The sequence below is a fragment of the Bombina bombina genome, chromosome 2, assembly GCF_027579735.1.
Source record: "Bombina bombina isolate aBomBom1 chromosome 2, aBomBom1.pri, whole genome shotgun sequence".
Lineage (NCBI taxonomy): Eukaryota > Metazoa > Chordata > Amphibia > Anura > Bombinatoridae > Bombina > Bombina bombina.
In genome coordinates, this window is record NC_069500.1 from 996,449,284 (window position 1) to 996,466,886 (window position 17,603).

Genomic DNA, 17,603 nt, shown 5'->3' on the forward strand with positions numbered 1-17,603 from the left:
CATTAACTAAATTATTCCTATTTAATAATCAGCCAATCGGAATTAAGGTAGAAAAAAACCTATTGGCTGATGCAATCAGCCAATAGGATTGAAGTTCAATCCTATTGGCTGATCCAATCAGCCAATAGGATTGAGCTCTCATTCTATTGGCTGTTTAATATAGTGGCGGCGACGTTGGGGGTGGCAGATTAGGGGTTAATAAGTGTAGGTAGGTTGCAACGAAATTTGGTGGTGGCAGATTAGGGGTTAATACATATAATGTAGGTTGCGGCGATGTTGGGGGCAGCAGATTAGGGGTTCATAAATATAATGTAGGTGGCGGCGGTGTCTCCGGAGCAGCAGATTAGGGGTTAATAAGTATAATATAGGTGTCAGCGATGTCGGGGCGGCAGAGTAGGGTTTAATAAGTGTAAGATTAGGGGTGTTTAGACTCGGGGTTCATGTTAGGGTGTTAGGTGTAGACATAAATTTTATTTCCCCCTAGGAATCAATGGGGCTGCGTTAAGGAGTTTTACGCTGCTTTTTGGCAGGTGTTAGACTTTTTTCAGTGAGCTCTCCCCGTTGATTCCTATGGGGAAATTGTGCACGAGCACTTTACACCAGCTCACCGCTGACTTAAGTGCTTAATTTTGCTCAACGCTCACTTCTTGTCTTTTAACGATGGGTTTCTGAAAACTCGTAATACCAGCGCTGCATGTAAGTGAGCGGTGAGAGAAAACTGCTCGTTAGCACCGCACAGCCTCTAACGCAAAACTCGTAATCTAGGTGATAGTTTTGTGCAAGCAGTAGTGAAATAATAAAATGCTCAGACACAAGTGTATTTGTTATTATCTTCCGTCCATTTTTATTCACCCAATAAATGGCGTGTAGTTTTGTAAGACTGAAATAGTAAATACAACTAATACACAAAACACATGGAGTAATAAACTGTATTGCTTTTATGTTTCACCAACTGCAATATTCTAAGACATTTGCCTCACTTAACCTGAAATATTGGGAAAGCCCCTTAATGAAATATAGAGTTTCAGTTTAAAGGTTTCCTTTACAAAACTTTTGGTGGGACCTCACATTTTTTACAGACCTCTCTTGTTATATGGCCTTTAAGGCTCTTTACTGACGCTATAGGCCACTTTATCTAAACCGCCCTTATATTTTACCAATTGAAAACTTTAAGTTGGAGAAACATACAATTATTATAGCTACATATAAATTGCAACATTCCAACATAAGAATAAACTTCTAAGAACTAAGAACTAAGAGACTAAGTAAGGTTTTGTAGTAAAACTATAGTTTAACTAGAATTACCAATGCCTAAATTTGTGGCAAGACTTTGAAAGGAGATGCAGAACTCCCAAATGTCCCTATTTGAGAGGGACAGTCCCTAATTCTGAGCTCTGTCCGACTGTCCTTCTGAGACAGTCATATATCTTAATTTGCAGAATTTCCTTTAGCCCCACCCAGAAACACCCTACAAATTGCCCAGACATCCCCATTGACTGGCCAGGTATTCCAAGATACCACCCACTATTTAGCAATGACCTGACCCCCTCTCAACACACCCACAAAATGGCAGCAGGGTCCCCTTAACCTTCTGAGTCTCTAATACCTAGCCACAAATGTTAAGAGATATTGTGGTGTGTTATGTGAATGTTTCTCAGAGTAATACAAATAAAAGGTGGGAAAATAACAGCTTTGTCACCTTGCAGATTTGCTCTACATAAATTAAACAGTTTTAAAAGCTAACGGCTAGATTACAAGTTTTGTCGGTAAAAACATGCGTTGCTAACAAGCCTTTTTTTTCCAGCGCTTACTTTAAACAACACTGGTAGTACAAGTTTTCTGAATGACTGCGTTAGCCTCAGAAAAGTGAGCGTTGAGCAAAATTTAGCTCCACTTCTACCTGTAATACCAGTGTTGCTTACGGTAGCGGTAAGCTGGAAAAACGTGCTCGTGCACGATTTCCCCATAGGATACAATGGGGCTGAGACGGCTGAAAAAAAACCTAACACCTGCAAAAAAGCAGCGTTCAGCTCTTAACGCAGCCCCATTGTTTCCTATGGGGAAATTAATTTTAAGTCTGCACCTAACACCCTAACATGAACCCCAAGTCTAAACACCCCTAACCTTATACTTATTAACCTCTACTCTGCCGCCCCCAACATCGTCGCCACCTGCATTATATTATTAACCCCTAATCTGCCGCTCCGGACACCTCCGCCACTTACATTATCCCTATGAACCCCTAATCTGCTGCCCCTAACAGCGCCGACACCTATATTATATTTATTAACCCCTAATCTGCTGCCCCAACGTCACCGCCACCTACCTACACTTATTAACCCCTAATCTGCCATCCGGACATCGCCGCCACTATAATAAATGTATTAACCCCTAAACTGCCGCACTCCCGCCTTGCAACCACTATAATAAATTTTATTAACCCCTAATCTACCCTCCCTAACATCGCCGCTACTATAATAAAGTTATTAACCCCTAAATCTAAGTCTAACCCTAACACCCCCCTAACTTAAATATAATTTAAATAAAACGAAATAAAATTACTATAATTAAATAAAGTAATCCTATTTAAAACTAAATACTTACCTATAAAATAAACCCTAATATAGCTAAAATATAACTAATAGTTACATCAAAGCTATTTTAGGATTTATATTTATTTTACAGTTAACTTTGTATTTATTTTAACTAGGTAAAATAGCTATTAAATAGTTAATAACTATTTGATAGCTAGCTGGTTAAAATAATTACAAAATTACCTGTAAAATAAATCCTAACCTAAGTTACAAATACACCTAACATTACACTATCAATTAATTAATTAAATAAATTAACTACAATTATCTAACATAAAATACAATTAAATAAACTAAACTATATTACAAAAAAACCAAACACTAAATTACAAAAAATAAAAAAATATTACAAGAATTTTAATCTAATTACACCTAATCTAAGCCCACTAATAAAATAAAAAAACACTAAAAAATAATAAAATTCCCTATCCTAAACTAAATTACAAAATAATCAACACTTTTACCAGCCCTTAAAAGGGCTTTTTGCGGGGCATTGCCCCAAAGTAATCAGCTCTTTTATCTGTAAAAAAAAATACAAGACCCCCCCAACATTAAAATCCACCACCCACACACCCCTACTCTAAAACCCACCCAATCACCCCTTAAAAAAAACTAACACTAACCCCCTGAAGATCACCCTACCTTGAGCCGTGTTCACCCAGCCACGCCGAATTCTTCATCCAATCTGGGCGATGTGGTCCTCCATCCGGCAGAAGTCTTCATCCAAGCGGGGCAGAAGAGGTCCTCCATCCGGCAGAAGTCTTCATCAATCCGCGGCTCTATCTTCAAGACCTCTGACACGGAACATCCTCCTCGGTCGACGGACTAATGATGAATGAAGGTTCCTTTAAATGACGTCATCCAAGATGGCGTCCCTTGAATTCCAATTGGCTGATAGGATTCTACCAGCCAATCGTAATTAAGGTAGGAAAAATCTGATTGGTTGATTTAATCAGCCAATCGGATTGAAGTTCAATCCGATTGGCTGATTGGATCAGCCAATAGAATGCAAGGTCAATTCTATTGGTTGATCCAATCAGCGATGTGGGGGGGCTCGGTTTAGGGGTTCATAGGTAGTTTATGGGTGTTAGTGTACTTTGTAGCACTGTAGTTAAGAGCTTTATGTTCCGGCGTTAACCCATAAAACTCTTAACTACTGACTTTTTTATGCGGTAGGAGTCTTGGAGGTAGAGGCTGTACCGCTCACTTCTTCCAAGACTTGTAATACCAGCGTTAGCCAAATCCCATTAAAAAGATAGGATATGCAATTGACGTAAGGGAATTTGCGGTATGGAAAAGTCGCAGAAGAAAAGTGAGCGGTACACCTGTACCTGCCATACTCGTAATACCAGCGGGCGTTAAAAAGCAGTGTTAGGACCCCTTAACGCTGCTTTTTAAGGCTAACGCAGAACTCGTAATCTAGGCGTTAGTTTTTTGTATTGAAGCATATTACTATATAACTAATAGTTACATCAAAGCTATTTTAGGATTTATATTTATTTTACAGGCAACTTTGTATTTATTTTAACTAGGTAAAATAGCTATTAAATAGTTAATAACTATTTGATAGCTAGCTGGTTAAAATAATTACAAAATTACCTGTAAAATAAATCCTAACCTAAGTTACAAATACACCTAACATTACACTATCAATTAATTAATTAAATAAATTAACTACAATTATCTAACATAAAATACAATTAAATAAACTAAACTATATTACAAAAAAAACCAAACACTAAATTACAAAAAATAAAAAAATATTACAAGAATTTTAATCTAATTACACCTAATCTAAGCCCACTAATAAAATAAAAAAGCACTCAAAAATAATAAAATTCCCTATCCTAAACTAAATTACAAAATAATCAACACTTTTACCAGCCCTTAAAAGGGCTTTTTGCGGGGCATTGCCCCAAAGTAATCAGCTCTTTTATCTGTAAAAAAAAATACAAGACCCCCCCAACATTAAAATCCACCACCCACACACCCCTACTTTAAAACCCACCCAATCACCCCTTAAAAAAAACTAACACTAACCCCCTGAAGATCACCCTACCTTGAGCCGTGTTCACCCAGCCACGCCGAATTCTTCATCCAATCTGGGCGATGTGGTCCTCCATCCGGCAGAAGTCTTCATCCAAGCGGGGCAGAAGAGGTCCTCAATCCGGCAGAAGTCTTCATCCATCCGCGGCTCCATCTTCAAGACCTCTGACACGGAACATCCTCCTCGGCCGACGGACTAACGACGAATGAAGGTTCCTTTAAATGACATCATCCAAGATGGCGTCCCTTGAATTCCAATTGGCTGATAGGATTCTACCAGCCAATCGTAATTAAGGTAGGAAAAATCTGATTGGTTGATTTAATCAGCCAATCAGATTGAAGTTCAATCCGATTGGCTGATTGGATCAGCCAATAGAATGCAAGGTCAATTCTATTGGTTGATCCAATCAGCGATGTGGGGGGGCTCGGTTTAGGGGTTCATAGGTAGTTTATGGGTGTTAGTGTACTTTGTAGCACTGTAGTTAAGAGCTTTATGTTCCGGCGTTAACCCATAAAACTCTTAACTACTGACTTTTTTATGCGGTAGGAGTCTTGGAGGTAGAGGCTGTACCGCTCACTTCTTTCAAGACTTGTAATACCAGCGTTAGCCAAATCCCATTAAAAAGATAGGATATGCAATTGACGTAAGGGAATTTGCGGTATGGAAAAGTCGCAGAAGAAAAGTGAGCGGTACACCTGTACCTGCCATACTCGTAATACCAGCGGGCGTTAAAAAGCAGCGTTAGGACCCCTTAACGCTGCTTTTTAAGGCTAACGCAGAACTCATAATCTAGGCGTTAGTTTTTTGTATTGAAGCATATTACTATATATTCAAAATAAAGCTAATTGTCTGGTAATCATCTAATAGCCTTTATGCTTCCATGTTAGAAAAGAACGTTTCCTAGAGGATAGTGCTCAGAAGTATTTTGTACTGGGGAAATAAAAACCAGAGACAGAGAAGACTTAATTATTTCAGTTAGGGTAAAGCTGCACTCATGTAGATGATTCTATTATCTCCTTACAATAAATATTTCTTCCTAGTACTAAATATATTGGAATATATTAAAGAGCAATAGTTAAACACATTTTTACATAAAAACTGCACGTGCATTTATGTACAATCATTTAAAAATCAGTGCAATAATTATTGAAATTTTCTTTTTTAGATGTAAAAGAGGCATTTTTTTAGCACAATGTTGCTTTAAGTAATTTTAAAAGGCCAGTTATAGTGATAAAATATCATGATCTTTTCCATTATACTATGTAATTTTATCAGCAACCATGCAAGTCTATGTTATAACCTCTTTATGTTTAAATCTTTTTTATTGATATGAACAGAAATAAATTTGTTACAACAGTGGTTATACATCGTTTTTATACATCTAACAGGTGGGATAGGAGGTATAAATGAAGCAATAGTGCTAAATTTCTGGGTCTCCTGCCACCTACTAAAGTCTCTTAGAGTCCATTGTTAATTTCTCAAGGCAGGATCCTGATATTCTATGTTAAGTTCCTTCCGTTCAGCTATTGGGGTAAGCCCCGTCCACCAGACATAGAATCCAAGTCCTTGATGGGGTGGTGTGATTGGTGTGGGAAATGTCTCTAATCAAGTTTGTCTAAGTAGGTGGCATGGTTTCGCTATCCTCAATAACACAGTATAAAACCAGAGCAATGGCAGAGATCTTCAACAAAAAGGGGAAAAGAATAAAGAGGGAAAGAAAGAAAATAGAGTGAGAGTTTAGATAGAAGAGTGCCTACCAATTGCTAATCTGCAGGTTGCTAATAAAGCTTGTTGATCAATTAGGTAGAGTGAAGAATAGTGAAATGAGATTAGGTGTAGAAGGACGTCGAGCCCCCCCCCCCCCCCCAGGCAACCAAACCGTTTAGCTCCTTATCTGAAAAGGTTCTTAATGGACCCTATATGTCTGTGGTTTGATTAAGTGTCCAGTAAAACCAAATTCTCTCGAACTGTGGTTGTGTGTCTAGAATCTTAGAGGCAGATTCATACATGCGATAAGTCAATGTTAATCTATTAAACACTTCCTCCCATGGGGGGGCTTTAGTTTTCCAGTATTTTGCAATACTCATTCTGGTGACCGTGCATGCAATCTTGATGAATATATTTATGTGTTTGTTAAATCTATGTATAGGTTCATTTAACAGGGCTTGAGAAGGAGTTAGTTGGATACGTTCCTCAAGGACCGCTCCCAGAAGAGAGGATAATTGAGCCCATATTGGCTGTATTATGGCGCAATCCCACCACATGTGATGGTACGACCCTATTTCTCCACATCCCCTGTAGCAAAATCTATTGTTAGAGAGGGACATATGGTAGGTTTTTGTTTGGGGTTAGATACCATCTATACATAGTTTTGATCATATTTTCTCTCAGGTCTGCACTTAAAAGACCTGTGCAGGCTGAGTGAAAAATTTCATCCCATCTCTTTTTATCTTTAACCATGTCTAGGTCTCTTTCCCAATGTAAAAGTATAGTGGGTTTAGTCATTTTGTTTAGCGATTGGATCTCTAAGTATATTCTAGATATCGCCTGCTTGGGTCTATGTGTGGTGTTCATCAGGGTTTCTAAGGTTGAGAACGTACAATTATAAGAAGTTCTGACATATTTTTGAATTGCTGAATTGACTTGGAGATACTGGAACCACTGGAGCTTTATTGAGCCCAGTTGAGTCTGTATTTGAGTGAATGTTTTAGACTTTCTCCCAACCAACCAGTCTGCCACCCTGTACAATCCTTTGTTAGCCCATTTATTGATTATAGTCTGCACCTCGCTGGAGAGGAGATATCTAATCGGATACATAAGTGTTTGGGTAGGTAATAACTTTTGTTGTTTGGTAAATAATGACCATAAGTGTGTAGTGTTGTCAAAAATGTGTGATCTGTGTTTGTCGGGTGTGATTTTTGTAGGGTATCTGTTCCACAGAATGTCATCAACATGAATGGACCCCCTCAGGTCTGCCTCTATCTTGGTCCAAAGGACCTCCTCCCTTCTTCCTCCTATAAGTACTGTTTGTGCTAGTCTTGCTGCTCTGTAATATTCTAACAGATTAGGTGCTCCTATCCCTCCCAAGACCCTATGTTTTGTGATAAGTGTGGAAGAGATTCTAGCCATTTTCTTCCCTCTTATAAATGTTATTAGTTCTGCTTGGAGTGTTTTCAAATCCGTAATTGGAACCTCTATGGGGAGTGTTCGAAATAGATATAGTAGGCGGGGCAGGATAGTAATCTTTACTGCTGCAAGCCTGCCCATCCATGAGAAAGTGTGTGCCTTCCACTTATTGAGATTCTTCCTAATTTCCCTGAACATAGGTTCATAATTGTGTTTGTGTAGCTGGCTAATTTGGGTAGTCAGGTAAATCCCCAGATATTTAAGGGAGTGTGTAGCCCATTTTAGGTCAAAATTGACTTCTATGAGCTTCTTAGTGTGTTGAGGCAGACCTAGTGATAGTGCTTCACATTTATCCAGATTGACCTTATAACCTTAAACCTGGGAGAATTGATCTAGGATTTTATAATAAGTTGGGTAGTGATAGAAGGGGTTTAGTCAACGTCAGCAGGATATCGTCTGCAAAGAGTGTTAATTTGTATTCCTGATCTTTAATCATAACTCCTGAGACATCTGGTGTCTTTCTAATTTTTGCTGCTAGGGGTTCTATGCAAAGTGCAAAGATAAGGGGGGAAAGTGGACACCCCTGTCTTGTACCATTTAATATAGGAAAGCATCTAGATTTATATCCTGACACGGAGACCTGAGCTGAAGGAGTCGAATATATCACATTCAATGCTTTAATGAAGGCCCCTCCAAATCCCATCTGGAGCAGGACTGCTTTCATGTATCCCCAGTCTATTCTATCGAATGCCTTCTCTGCATCCAACGACAGGAGCAGAGAAGGCATTCCAGTTTTTCCAACATAATCTATTATATTTAGCATCCTTCGCACATTATCAGGTGCTTCTCTATCCTTAATGAAGCCTACCTGATCCAAATGGATCATCTTTGGAAGGATATGTTTTAGGCGATTAGCTAATACCTTAGTGAGGATTTTCAAGTCTTGATTAATGAGTGAGATAGGGCGGTAACTGGAGCAAAGCTTATGATTTTTACCAGGTTTAGGTATTACCACTATCCTAGCTTGTAAAAGGTCATTCGGGATTGTGTGACCCTCGAGTATATAATTACAAAAATCAGTGAGGTGGGGCACTAATATTTCCTTAAATGTTTTATAGTATTCGCTAGCGAAACCGTCCGGTCCCGCAGCTTTCCCTGACTTAAGGTCTTTTATAATACCTAATATTTCCATTCTCGTAATTGGAGCATTTAAGCTATCGCTGTCTTCCTTTGAAAGGGAGTTCAGCCCAGCTTCCTCTAAGAATAATGTAGCTTGGGACACTATCTCTTGTGTGTGTGTTACTTTGTTTCCGTCATACAGTCTCCCATAAAAGTCTGCAAAAGCGTCCACTATATGTTGCGGGTGTGACACGAGAACACCACTTGGGAGTAGGATAGACCCTATAGTGGACGCTTTACACCGTTCTCTTAGTTTGTGTGCAAGGAACCTATCCGGCTTGTTCGCGTATATGTAGTATTGTGTGTTGAGTTTCTGGATCGCTCTAAGTGATTGATTGTTTAGGAGGTTAGCTAGGTATGATCTTTTAGTTTCTAAGGTGGATAGGATATCAGTTCTACTGGTTAATCTATGTTTGGTTTCAAGTTCTTGTATTTCTGCGTGAAGGTTTGATATCATGGATTTATATTGTCTATTCCATTGCGATTTCTCCAGTATAAGCAGCCCCCTAATGTATGTCTTATGTGCTGCCCAAGGAGAGATTGGGTTGAGTGTGGAGCCCCTATTAATGTCCCAGAATTCAGTAAGTAGCTTGCTGAGTCTATCTTTGACTAGGGGGTCTTTTAAGTATGTGGGGTCATAGGTCCAAGTCCTAGATCTAAGTGTGTCCACAACCCCATCTAGGTGAAGTATGAGAACAGAATGATCGGACCATACACATGGGTGAATTGTCGAGCTTCTAAAAAGAGGTAGTAGTATCTGACTTGTGTATATGTAGTCAAGTCTCGTATAATGTTTATGAGCTGAGGAGTAGAAGGTTGTATCCGTAGTTTGACCGTATAGTGAGTGCCAGGAATCGACCAATGCATGTGGGGCTAGATGTTCTTGGATAGAATTTACTATTCTGTTGTGTAAGTTTTTTGGGAGTTAATTTGATATTACTATCCGTATGTTTAACCATAGTAATGTTAAAGTCCCCCGCTAATATAATTTTATGTTGAGACCAGTTAGTAATTAAATCGGAAATTTTATTGAAAAAAGTATGTTGGTTATCATTAGGGGCATAAACATTACATAGGACAACACTTGAATCGAATAGACGGCCCTTAACGATAAGGTATCTCCCTTCCTTGTCTGCTATGGTAGACTCGTGTTCAAAGGGTAAACTGGAGTGGATCAGTATTGATACACCTCTCTTCTTGGTGGTAGTGGATGCATGGTAGTGTTGTGTGAATTGTTTAGCCCAATATTTGGGGATTATATCTTGGGTGAAATGGGTTTCCTGGAGAAATATAATGTTGGCCCCTAAATGTTGATATTGAGACATGGCTGTACGTCTTTTGACGTTAGTGTTTAATCCTCTCACATTGTGAGAGACAAGATGTATCTGAGGGGTCATAGAGTCATTATGGTGGGTGGTCTTAGAAATAGTAAATCTGGTGTGGAGTGTATCGATACATACGGTCTGGGAGAAGTCAGAAAGTCAGTCGGCTGGTAGAAATTACAATAAATTAGTCTGAAGGGGGGAGCAGCCCCGGCGTCCCTGAAGAGAAAGAAGGATAAGATTAAAGAGGAAAAATAACAAGAAAAACAACAAAATACATGATAACATAACTTGAGTCCCTTAAGTGGGACAACATATAGCATATGCGTTAACGTTACCTTATAGAGGTGAACGCTGCCTAAACATTAATATAGCTAAAACTAGTTAGTCAGCAACATATGAACTGATCATAATATAGTAAACATGGCTATAAATACGACGCTTCTATATTGTCAGCGTCTGAACATTTAACTGAAAGGTAAAGCAATAATAGTACCCCCTAAAGGGGAGTGTGAGGTGACACATCCCTCAGAAGGTGTCATGTTAATAAGGATACTGGTGTCTCAGCGAAACATGTTGAGGCCTAGAGTAGGGGACTCCAGGTCGTGGAGGGTGTCTTGGTAGGAAAAAAAGGCTGGAAAAATGTAGATATGTCTTATTTCTTGGATCCTTTGTGGTTCACTTTTGTCCATCTGGGCTGTTTAAGGGGAACAGATGGTTTCTGTGGTTGGTCCTCAGTGGGTAAATGTGGTGTATCTAGTCCCAAGAGTTTACATGTTGGTCCTATTTCATCCTGGTCACGGAGTGTGTAGGATTTGTTGTCTTTGAGGATATATAGGGCAAAGGGGAAACCCCATTTATATTTGATTTGGTGTTTTCGTAGGAGGGTAGTCAAAGGGCGTAGAGAACTCCTTCTTTGAAGTGTTCGGAGGCTAAGGTCTTGAAAAAATTGTATTACAGTTCCTTGAAATTTGTATGTTGGCTTGGTCCTAGAAGCTTGAAGTATTCTTTCTTTGTCTTGAAAAAATGATAGCTTGATGATAACATCTCTAGGTGGAGCATCCTCCTTAAGTTTTGGTCGCAGCGCTCTGTGCGCTCTTTCAATTTCATAATCTGATTCTTCTGAGTCTCCTGTAATGTTGTGAAAAAGTTGTTGCAGGTATGTCTGAAGTTCTGGATTAGCAATACTCTCTGGGACTCCCTTCAGTCTGATATTGTTTCTGCGGGATCTGTTTTCCAGATCGTCTACTTTATCCTGTAATTCTGTGATAGATTGTTGTTGAAGTTGAATGGTGTGGGAGGATGCTGCTAGTTCATCTGAAACTGTGTCTCTGTGTTCTTCGAGTATTTCGAGTCTGCCACCTAGATCAGTAATGTCAGACCGTATGTCTTTGAGACTTGCTGTAACCGCAGAATGCATAGAGTCAATTTTTTCCCAAAGCTTTTCAAAATTACTAGTGATATCTTGTTTAGAGACCAAGTCTCTTAAATCGGCTTTAGTTACAGGATTTTTGTCTTCCTCGAATGTGAGAGGTGTAGCTTCCAGGTCTAAATCCCCTCCCGCCTCCATTACTGCTAGCTCTGTATTTTTACTGTGTTTAGAAGGCTTAAAGAAAGTGCTGACAGAGGAAGATTTGCTAGATTTGTCTCCCCTTGTTGGTTTTCTGGCTGACATAATAGCTAGCACGGAAATAATATGAACAGCCGGACCTCGGTGTGTACTAATAGATTCTGTTGTGTAGCCAGTCTGTGCAGAGAGGTCTGAATGTCAGGAGAAATGGCGGGTGAGGTGGTTGTGATATGGCGCTGTTTGCGTCTATAGTGGATCCTTAAATGTCTTCCTCAATTTCTATTAACCTTAATGACAGTAGTGAAAGGAGAATTTGTTCTGCTGGTTAATGTTTACATGTCTTTGTGTACTCACTACAGGGAGCCTTTTAGTACTAATAGTAGCTATTATGATGTATCATCTGTCCCCTTATGCAGTATTAAATATGCTGGAAGTGGATAATCCACCTATCTGAATGGCCCATTCACAGGTTCCTTTATATCCTTAGGATCCAAAGAGATGCTGTCCCCCTCAGACTACCCTGCCAGGTTTACATGAGAGCGTGTGTGTATTACTGTTCTCTCACCCCCTCTAACACATCCTCAATATTTGGTGAAAGATATTCGTCAGTAAACAAGTCTTCTTTATAATCCGGTATTATATGGCCTGGACAAGGTCTCCATTCTGTAGGATTACTACCCTTTTAATATTACTTTTGTGCCATGGTTTAATTGCAGCGCTCTATCACGCTGCCCTTTATGTGTATCCGCTACCGCGGCCTACCTTAGTACCGCTGAGCTGGTAGATGAGGTCAGGGTATTGAGCTGCGTGTCGATTGCTGTGTGCGCAATGTATTTTATACCTCCGGTGGGGATTTTTCAAACCGACTGACCGCGATTCGGTCCGGTTGTAGATTAGGCAGCTCCGATGTCGCGGTGAAGGTTGCGCCGTGTCATTACCTCAGCCTGGGCCTCTCTTCTTGTGTGGCGCGAAAATGTTCCTTTGGCTGGGTGACCGGCTTAGAATAATGCGGCAGCGTGTAAAAACAAAAGAAGCCACTCTTTGGTAGATCAGCTGTCTTTGGGCTGTATTAGGAGGATAAATTAGTCCTCTTGAGTAGTTTTGTTGCTGACTTTTGTTGATGGCAGCACGGAGCTCAGAGATTACACAGCCATCTCTGAGCTCAGTCAGGCTCCGCCCCCCGTTATAACCTCTTTAAAGGGTTAAACACAAAGTTAAAGAATGTGCTAGTTGCAAAAGAGTTCCATATCTGAAAGTACATAAAGACTTTTAGAAAATGATCTAATATTTTTGCACATAGCTAAGGAATCTGTTGGTAAAAATACTTATTATCATTCTAAATTTATAAAAGGACAATATATATTGAAAATAAATATGTCAATTCAAAAGGTTAGTAAAGTAAGTCAAAATTAAATTTAATTATTCAGATAGTGCATGCAATTTTAAACAACTTTCCAATTTACTTCTAGTTTCAAATTTGCTTTGTTCTTTTGGTATCCTTTGTTGAAGACTAAACCTAGGTACACTGATAGGATCTTAGGATTGTGCACATATCGAGAGCCGTCTTTGGCAGCAGTGTTTGTAACTATGTATAACATGTCTGAAAACAATGTTGCAAACACTGCTGCCAAATGACTAGACATGTGGACGCTCCTGAGTTCACCTAGGATTACTTTTTAACAAAGGATACCAAGAGAACTAAGCAAAATTGATAATAGAAGTAAAATAGAACATTCTTTAAAATGCCATGCTCTAACCAAACCATTTGGTGTAATTTCGACTTTACTTTGATTACATTTGCTTTGTTCCCATGATATTCTTTGTTGAAGAGATAATTAGGTAAGTGTTTGGAGCACTGCATGGTAGGAAATAGAGCTGCCATAAAATGCTCTTGCAAATGGATAACATTTTTGTAAAACTGCTGCCATATAGTGCTTCAGACAAGTACACACTCAAGCTTTTCTCAATAAAAGATACCAAGGGAACAAAGACAAGTTGATAATAGAAGTATATTAGAAAGTTGTTTAAAATTGCCTCTATCTGAATCATGAAATGAAAAATAATTGGGATTAATGTCCCTTTAAAGAATAAAAACACGGTATTTAAAATAGTGATCACAATATTACACTGATGAAAACCATTTTATACTGAGATCTTTGTTACACAAAGCCACAATGCTTTTACGTTTCATAAGATAATTAAGGTGGTTTCACTAAATGATGCCCCATCCCATACAACTATAACTTTTTTTTTTAAAAGATAATGGTTCCAATTAATGCAAATTAGGGACTATGAATGATATTTAAGCTACAATTAATTAAAAGGGACATTAAGCCCCTCTTGATTTTGTGTATAAATTGCCCCCCCCCCCCCACACACACATTCACTAGAAAGACCAACAAGCAAAATCTGTTATCTAGTTTTTCAAAATGCTGTCCATTGCCTAAAACCAACTATTTGATTTTCAGCATTTATCGGTTACCAAATTTGCTTTTTTGGCCTTTCTAGTGAACATCGCACAAGCACTATTTTTACACAAAAACTAGAAGTGTTTGATGTCCTTTTAATAGACTTCATAAACATTATTAAATGGCAGGTTTATTAGCTATGTTTCACAATTTAGTTTATAACTCTACTGTATGCCTGTGTTAAAGATAGTCCCTCTGTAGCTAATCAGGCAGAAGCAAAGGGTAATAAATTTCTATAGATTGATGCTGGCACACATGCCCCTTGTGATAATCTCGGTAGTGCTTCATGTAACTCATTAAAGGCTTGTTGTAAAGGAACTGTCAAAGATGGATATGGGATTGCTAAAGCTGAAATTGCTTTGGTATCTCCTCAATGGATGCATGACCATGTCAACTTCTGTGGACAAAAAAACATGAAGACCTTGTTGATGTATCAAGCTGTGAAGGGGGCTGCTTACATAATTATTCTCTATTCTTGAACAAAGAGATTAGATTTCATTGCAAGAAGTGTTTTCTTTTTTCATTTCCTATATCTTGTTCTGCTATCTGTATGGTTTTATTAAAATGTTTTTATTTGAATTACTGTATTCTTTTCCCCCCAATTATTTATGCTAAACATTGTTTTAAGGGGTATACATATTACAAATGTGCATTATGGCTTATTCATTAACTTACTTCTAATTATTTGCAGTATTTTTTTTACTTTGACCTATAGGCTTTATAGAAAATCTATAGATAAAAGCATACAATGGATAATGGCCATCTTTGTTTTGAGTTTGCTGCATCAAATTATGATTTTCTTAATAATTTGTGCCATACATTAGACATTAGACATTTAGGACAATAATTGAAGGTAATGTGTTTTAAAAACACAACTACTTCTCATTTGTTTAAGGTACTTGACCTATGAAATAATTATTTTTACTACTGAAAGACTGCTTTTCAAACTCAACATGTATACCTTTTATAAATAGATAGATAGATAGATAGACAGGTAGAGAGATACTCAATGGTAAGAACAGCTACTACAGCTTTGTTGGACATAGGCTATGACTCATCAAGCATGGAAACTTTACCTTATGTTATAATTTTTTTTTTTTTTTTTTTTTAATAGCTTAATTTAAATTGAAAGAAAAATTATTTTATGGTTCCTTTTAGTTTCTTGTTGACAATTTTACTTCTTACTTTTTTAAAAAAAAGAATAGACCAAAAACAAAAAAAAACAAAACAATAATAATTAAAAAAAATTGCTAAATATATAGTTGTAAATTATTTAGGTCGAATCAAATAGTTTTAAGCATGATTATTCAAAAGATCATAACTTTAGACTAGAGCACTGGTTTTCAAACCTGTCCTCTCAGGTCTCCCTAACAGGTCACATTTTGAGGATCTCTGAACTGGAGCACAGGTGAAATAATCAGCTAATTAGTACACATGGTTATTTTACCTACTCTCATCCAAGGTAATCCTGAAAACCTGGCCTGTTGGGGAGACTTGAGGACATTTTTGAAAACAAGTAGACTAGAGTAATAGATTTGATATAATATAATTTATTCAGATTTGGAAAGAGGAAAATATAGGGATATCATGAGTGACAGAGATAGTATGAGTTAAAAACAGTGTGCAAGAGTCATCAAGATCTCTCAATTTGATGCAAATGTAAATCAAACTGCAATGCTATTAGTATAGTTTATATTATGTTTAATGATATATTTGTAATTAATAAAGCTTTTGAAGTGCATCTCTGACCCAGTTGATTTTAGGATGAGTTAGCATGGTCCAATAAGTGGAAGGCTGGAGGCCATCTGGGTCTGTTCAACAAATTTTGGCCATATTAAATCCTCATATACTTAACACTGGAACCCCTTACATATTCATAGTCCACTCTAAAACATTTTGGGCTAAATTACAAATGGATCAAAAACGATAGTGCAGGGTTCATTATTATTTGCATGACCTTGTTCAAAGTATAATGTTCAATCTGGTATTACACGTGTGTGGTAAAAAATGTTGACCAGAGAATCTGAACTCAGCTGGCATCTTTTAATATGCTCTATACTATTAACAGTACAGAGAGTGCTGTTAGCACTCCTATTACAATCGGTGAATTATAAATAACACTAAAAACTTTTGTGTTGTTTGAGACTTGATAAAAACTAATAAGGCTTAAAAGTGTGCGGAATAAAGCACAGAAAAATAATACTGAAATAACATTTTTCATTTAGATTTATACTTAATACATGTAAAATAAAAAGTTTATTATTGTCAAAAAAGGTTTTGAAATAGATTTATAGGTTTATAGTATGTGACTGTAAAAGCTTCAATGGTATGTACAGTACTGGGTATAAGTTTTAGGCAGGTGTGAAAAAATGCTGTAAAGTAAGAATGTTTTAAAAAATTGAAATGTATTTTCTCTCCTAAGACATGGAGAGTCCACAACGTCATTCCAATTACTAGTGGGATATTCACTCCTGGCCAGCAGGAGGAGGCAAAGAGTCACTTCCCTTACCCATAACACCCAGGCATTCTCTTTGCCTCTGTCAATGGAGGAGGTGAAGTTTGGTGTCTGAAGAATTTTTTCCTTTTTTTGGTACTTTTCCCAGCAAACAAGGATTTGGGTTTAGCTGTGTCCACATCAATCTCTTGAGTAAGAGTAGTGGTGGCTTTTAAGGAGTTAGGAAGTGGTGAGGGGGTCCTTACTTTGTTTTCCTAAGATATTTGCTGCCCTCTTCACAGAAAGTTGTTTTTTCACAGGTCTCTGTAAGGAGTATGTGTCCTTTCATGCCTGGTGAGCTGTCTTCCTGATGGACAGCTAGGTTGCAAGTAAGTGCTTTTGTCTTCTAGGTGTTGGAGACTTGCACTTTAAGAAGAACTCTGCAGTTAGGGGACATATCAATCCCGAAGACAGTTAACTCTGCAATATTTTCTAAGGGACATGATAATCCTTTATGTACAGGATTTATTGGGGCAAGTGCAGGCACTTGGTCTGTAAAGGGTTAAGTTTCCATTACTTTGGAGACATTTAATTTTTAATTTTGGGCTCATAGACTAAGTGCTCTGAGAGAGTGACAGACTATATGGGGCTTTTTGGGTGTTACACAGTACGGCAGATTGGCGGCTATTTTTAGGAGTGTCAATCTCCTAGCGCGGCAAATGTGGGGGACTGTTATTTCATTCATCAGTTAGAAATGCATGCTTTTAGTTAGCTGCGCAGTTCTTGCTTGCCGGTTCCATGTGACTCGCCGTTCATCGGATACGGAGAAGAGTGGTGTCACTGTATCCAGGTAGTTTTCTGTG